This window comes from Malania oleifera, chromosome 7 (genome assembly GCF_029873635.1).
Source record: "Malania oleifera isolate guangnan ecotype guangnan chromosome 7, ASM2987363v1, whole genome shotgun sequence".
NCBI lineage: Eukaryota > Viridiplantae > Streptophyta > Magnoliopsida > Santalales > Ximeniaceae > Malania > Malania oleifera.
In genome coordinates, this window is record NC_080423.1 from 85,235,688 (window position 1) to 85,242,741 (window position 7,054).

Genomic DNA, 7,054 nt, shown 5'->3' on the forward strand with positions numbered 1-7,054 from the left:
CAACTCTCCGCCAATTGACTAAGAATCAATGAGGCACGAATTTCACTATCAACTTGGTTTCAACTAAGGCGAGTTGATCCGACAGCTTACTGAAATTATTTAGATGTCTACCAAAACTTTCACCTACGAACATGTTCATGGTAAATAACTTCATTAATTGTACCTTATTGGTGACTAATGGCTGCTTGTATATGTTGAAGAGCGCATCCATAAGAGATTTGGTGGTTGTCATGTGCTTGATATTGAAGGCAATAGACTTTGCTAATGTCATCCTGATAGCTCCGAGAACTTTTTGATCAAGCAACCCCCGCTCGTCCTCCTTCATGGAATCTGGCTTTCCCTTCAATGGTAACTGCAATTCCTTACCAAACAAGTAGTCTTCAATCTGCATCTTCCAAAAACCAAAGTTGGTGTCGTTAAACATCTCGATCTTTGAGTTCTTTTCGTTTGACATCTCGATTCGTCAATCTAGAGAATCATCTCAAACAGACAGCACGGTTGGATCCGAAATGGTCGAAAACTTTAGAAATAGTTCAAGTTGTTCAAAAAACGGACCTGAAATGACTCTAAAAATCTAGTCAAACTTTCTAGTCAAAATCGGTCAACTTCCCATTAAACTTAACAGAATATACTCCCACTTAATGGAATATTATAATGCCATTACTGACGATGTTAATTAATGCTGTTACTAACGCCATTAACTAGCTGATAACGTGGCACTGGCATGGTAGTGGCGCTGACTCGGCACAATGACATCACGCTAGAGTGGGTTGACTGTTGACTGATGACGTGGCAGTGGGGCCCATTCATGATTGTGTTAAATTACACCAGGTAAATTCACAGGGAAGTTTGGGGGGGGGGTCACAATGGACCACTTAAGTCCCACTTTCCTAATCAGAATTTTTCTTAGACACGTAATTAGCACAATATAGCTCTTGAGAGCTGCGATCTGGCGACTTTGCTCCGATCTGACTCTGATACCACTTGTTAGGGATTTAGGAACAATAATCACACATAGAAACAAAATAAATACATAAAATAAGAACACCAGATTTACGTGGATCGGTCTAATCTAACCTACGTCCACAAAGCACACTAAATATACTATAACCTGGGAGAAAAACAAGAGGAGGAGACACACACTCAACACAACTCTTCTCATACTTTTCTCTCATTAAGCTGAAATGGAAACAGAAAAAATATGGAAACGGAGAAAATGGAAACGCCTTGAAGAGGATGAGCTGTAGCGACGTGCCAAATTTATTCCATCAAAAACACAATTATCATGTGCTAAAATAATCCATTAAATACCATGTGCTCATCATCCCATTAGAATGTAATAACTCATTTCCTTCTATATCTATCCTATGTATCTATAAATAAGAACATTTGCATTGTGTGAAGTGTGCAAGTGAAATGTTTGTGTGCTTATTTTGCTTGTGTGTGTGATTATTGTTCCTAAATCCCTAACAAAGACAAGACAAATGGAGGGGAAGGTCTCCTATATAATTTCTCCATATCTCCTTTATAATTATCTAATATTCTCAATAAGGGAACCTTACGGGGTGAGAAGTAGTTATGCCGTAATAAAATTTTTCAAAGAGATTTTAAGGGCTAATTGAGTTGCAAAAATATTTTTACTTTTTATTTTAATTTTCTTAAAAATTATTAAATAATTAGCCAAATTTTATTTTTGTAACATTTGTATGAAATAAATAAACAACAATAAAAAAAAATTTAGCACTTTTTGCTGGTGGAAATAGTTTTATTTTTTTATTTCTAATTTTTAAAATAATTACAAAAAATGTCACCTTATTTCTCAATTTGTTCAAATTTATATAGAAATGTTGAAAAACTTCTTTTCATTATTTTTCTAAATTTTTAACTCTTACTTTGCACATAAGGGCATGAAATTAGATCTTGAACTTTAATTTATGGGGATTATGTATATAGTTTATACTTAGTCCACACAAATTCAAATTTAAGGCCTAAAATTCACAATTTTGGATATTACCTTATTTAAATTTTAGAAAATTAGAAAAAAAAAGTTATTTTTTGTGATTATTTAGAACTCTAAAAAAAAAAATTTAAACCTACATTTTTATTTATATCTTTTTTATACAAGTCTTGAAAATTTTAAAAGCAGCTAAAATTTTTATAGCTCTTTGAAAAACTAAAAATTAGAAAATGGAAAACACACAACTAAACGGACCTTGAACTCACGTATGACTATTTTTAAAGTAAATTCAAAGCATAATAGTCATCTATATATGAGAAAATTTTATAGCAATGAGGCATTTCCTTTATTTGAAGGTCTAAATGAAAGGATAATATTCATATATTTATGAAAATTTTTGTTTCTTTTCCTAATTTTTATTATAATTATATTAATTAGTTTTTAATGATTAATGCTAATAGCTAATATTAGCCTTTAATTATGGTGAGAGTTCTCTGTGAGCCAGCGGGAACCGTGGATGGTAATGGAGATGTGTCTTGGGAGTTGGGTTGACTGAACGTCCGACTGATTCACATAAGCTATGTCCGCATCCGGACTTTACCCTGATCAGCGAGACCTGGGGGCGGAGGACGCTAATCTGTAGGTTTGATACCGCACCAGGGAGTCTGAAGGACTTGTTGGTGGCTGGAATTCCTATATAATCCAAAAATAAAAAAATAAAAATAAAAAAACTTACTTTTTAGTTGTGTTAGTTAGTGGCCTACTTTTTTTGTAAGAAACGATATACATATAAGATTCATAGGAAATTGTAGCACAACCTAATTTCTGATGCACAAAAATAATAATTTTTTTTCAAAGAGATATTTATATTTTAAAAATTAAAATATAGAATGCGAAAAGTTATGTGATCATACATGGTTATTAACATATTATGTAAATTTCAGCCAAAAACCAATAGTCTTTTATAACCCTTGGTGTTATTGGAGTGAAATGAATATAGAGTATGAAATATAATAAAAAACTATATGTTGAATAGTAGAACTATAAAGATCAATTTCATTCCGTTCTATTCCATTCTTTCACAACAAATAAATTATAAATACTCAAACTTAATTCGAGGTTAGAAGTTTGTGAGGTAAATGCAATAAAAATTAAATAAGGTAGAAAATCAATTTTCTATTGTATTTCCCTCTCTTAAGGCCCTCTATCTCAATTGTGATCAAGAATGAAAATGATTTAAGAAAAATCAAAGACAAATGACAAATAATTAAATAAAAAATAAAAAAATATATCTACTAGTCTGCTATATATTTTTTTTTCCCATTTGCCTTATTTGCCAAAGGGGAAAAAGTAAAATTTTTAAATTTTTTTTTTTCATTTTCATCATGTCATCCAAGTTGTGAATAAAACCTTGATGGAGTTCAAATAAAATTAGCCACTCATTACCATGCACAATTGTAACATGGCATTGACGTACAACAACAATAACCAAAAGACAAAAAAGAATAAAAAATACAACATCTATATATATATATATATATATATATATATATATATATATATATATGTTTTTGTCTATGTGTGTATGTCCTAATCTGTTGATTTTTTATCAAGATATTCTGAGAATATTATTATAAATTAAGTAGATTGGTGGAAGAAAATGTTGGGAAAGTAACAAGACAACTAGCACAGTGGATAGTTCTTTCCCAAAAATTAAATCAATGATGAACAAAAATAACCAACCAACAATAATAATAAATTACACACCGTAATAGGAATAACACGATTTTTAACGTGAAAAATCTCTCCAATGTGAAAGGCAAAAATCATGGGGTCTATAAGATCTAATAAAATTTCCACTATAATAGAGGCAAAAATTATAGCAGTACAATTACAAAAAATGCTCACAAACTTAGAGCGAAAAGGATTCCTAAAAGAATTACGATAAAATAAGAATGAACGAAAAGAAATTACTTGAATGTAATTACTGTCAGTACTACAAAATTAGGTCCTCCAAAGCTCTGAAACAGATCTTCAACGTCCATATTGAAGGTCGACAAATTCCGAATGTGTTCTCCAAATTTTAGTAAAATCGGATCACAAAAGACCTTCTGATCGTCGAGTTGATAAAAACTACACGAGACACTACTGTTGCCTCACACACTTTTTTTTTCCCTATTGCAGCGCTCCACACTGCCGCCTCCTTTTAATTTGTCCTAATGGGCTTCAAGCACATGGGCTTCCTCTTTTTTTTTTTTTTTTAATATTTACTTATGTGAGCTGGACCCAACAAATCTCCCCCTCTAGCCCATAAGAGGAAGGAGACATTTATTAAGATTATCAAACAATTTTGATACTAGCTTCCTTGACACACAACTCAAGCTTCGCGGGAGGCACCACCTTTGTCATCATATCAGCAGCATTCTTATTAGTGTGGATTTTCTCAAGTTCAAGCAACTTAGAATTCAAAACATCTCGAATCCAATGATATCTCACATCAATATGCTTTGATTTACCATGAAAGGTTGAATTCTTACTGAGATGAATAACACTTTGGTTATCACAAAAATAACACATACCTCTTCTGAGTGAATACAAGTTGACGAATCAATTTCTTCAACCACAATAACTCTTTACATGCCTTAGTAGCTGCAATGAACCTAGCTTCTCTAGAGGACAAAGCAACACATTTCTTCAACCTAGATTGCCAAGACACAGCTCCCCCTGCAAAGGTAATCAAATAACTTGAAGTAGATTTCCTCGAGTCTGAATCTCTAGCCATGTATGAATCTGTATAGCTAACCAGAACATGTTTTACAAAACCAAAACAAAGTTTTAAATCAGCTATACTATAGAAATACCTCATAATCCATTTCACAGTATTTCAATGCTCTGTACCTAGATTAGAGAGAAATCTACTAACTACACCAACTGCATAACTAAATCTGTCCTTGTGCAAACCATGACATACATTAAGCTACTAATTACAGATGCATATGGAACACTTTCCATATCTCTCTTTTCTTCATTATTAGAAGAAGACTTTTTACTACTTAACTTGAAATATGTAGCAAGAGGAGTACTTACCACTTTGGCTTTCTCCATGTGAAACCGTTGAAGTACCTTATCAATATACTTTTTCTGAGATAACCATAAATTCTTAGCACTTCTGTTACGTGAGATTCTCATGCCAAGAATCTATTTTGGTGGTCCCAAGTCTTTCATGGCAAAAGACTTGCTCAACACTTGCTTTAACATGTCAATTCTAGAAGCATTGTGACTAATAATGAGCATGTCATCAACATAAAGCAACAAAATAATAAAACCATCATTAGATAATTTTTGAACAAATACACAATGGTATGAAGTCGTATTTCTGTAGCCTTGTTGAACCATGACAGACTAGAACTTCTTATCCCACTATCTAGGAGCTTGTTTCAAGCCATACAAGCTCTTCTTCAATATGCAAACATAATTTTCCTTACCTTTCACCATAAAACCCTCAGGCTGGTTCATATAAATTTCTTCCTCGAGATCGCCATGGAGGAAAGCAATTTTCACATCCGTCTGCTCAACCTCCAAATCAAGACTAGCAGCTCAACCCAAAACAACACGGATTGATGACATTTTTCACTATCGGTGAGAAAATCTCCCCAAAATCAATTCCCTTTTTCTGACTGAAGCCTTGACAACTAGTCTAGCTTTGTGCCATGGCAGTGAAGAATTCTCTTTCTGTTTTAATCTATAGACCCATCGATTTTTCAAAGCTCTCTTACCTTTAGGTAATTTTACTAGCTCAAAAGTGTGGTTGTCATGTAGAGATTTCATTTCATCTTCCATTGCACTAAACCATTGTTGCTTCTGCTAACTTTCAATGGCTTCTTCATAACACTCCGGTTCTCCCTCATCAGTTAGAAGAACATACTCATCTACAGGATATCTTGTGGAGGGCTGTCAGACTTTAATAGACCTCCTGAGTGAAGCTGTAGGTGGTTCAATAGTTGAAGTACCTTCCTCATTAATAGTTTCGTGATCTTCCACCACATGATCATTCTGAACATCTACCTGTGTATCATACTGATTGCCAATCTCAACTGTATCAAGAAAATTTTTTAGAAAGAATCAGATCAAAGTCAACTAAGCCATCACTATCCTAAAATTGAGAATTTTATGTATTGCCAATGTCTTCAATGGTTTGATCCTCCATGAAGACTACATCACAATTTCTCACAAGTTTCTTTTCCACTAGATCATAAAACCTGTAGCCAAACTTATCTTGACCATACCAAATAAAAATGCACTACCTTGCCTTGACATCTAACTTGGACCTTTCATCTTTAGGCACATGAACAAAGGCTTTGCAGCCAAACACACGTAGATGGTCATAGGAAATATCCTTCCCATACCAGATTCTGTCAGGGACAACAGTCTGCAGTGCAACAATAGGAGACATGTTAATTACATTAACAACAGTACATAATGCCTCACCCCAAAATGATCCAAGTAGTTTTGCTTCTGAAAGCAAACATCTGATTCTCTCTATTAGTGTTTTATTCATCCTTTCTATCAAACCATTCAACTGAGGAGTTTTAGGAGGTGTCTTCTGATGTTGGATGCCTTGTTGTCTACAGTACACATCAAATGGACCATAATACTTGCCACCATTATCAGTGTGAATACATTTTATCATCTTTCCTTTTTCTCTCTCAACTAAAGCCTAAAAATCTTTAAACATATCAAGCACATGATCATTGGATTTTTAAGCATAAACCAAAGCTTTCTTGAATGATCATCAATAAAAGTAAAAAAATAAAGTGCACCATGAAGTGTCTTTACCTTCATTGGGCCACAAACATCTGAATGAATCAACTCAAATAACTCTGCTTTTTTGGAAGGAGGATAACTTTTAAATGAAACCCTTTTTTGCTCCCTAGCCAAACAGTGAACACATCTTTTTAGTTTTGCACCATTTAAGCCCAATAGCAAATTCTTCTTGGCCAAGCAATCGAGTTGTTTCTCACTTATGTGATTGAGTCTCTTGTTTCATAACTCTGATGTAATATTGCCATCAACTGCATTCATAAAATTCAAGAAAAT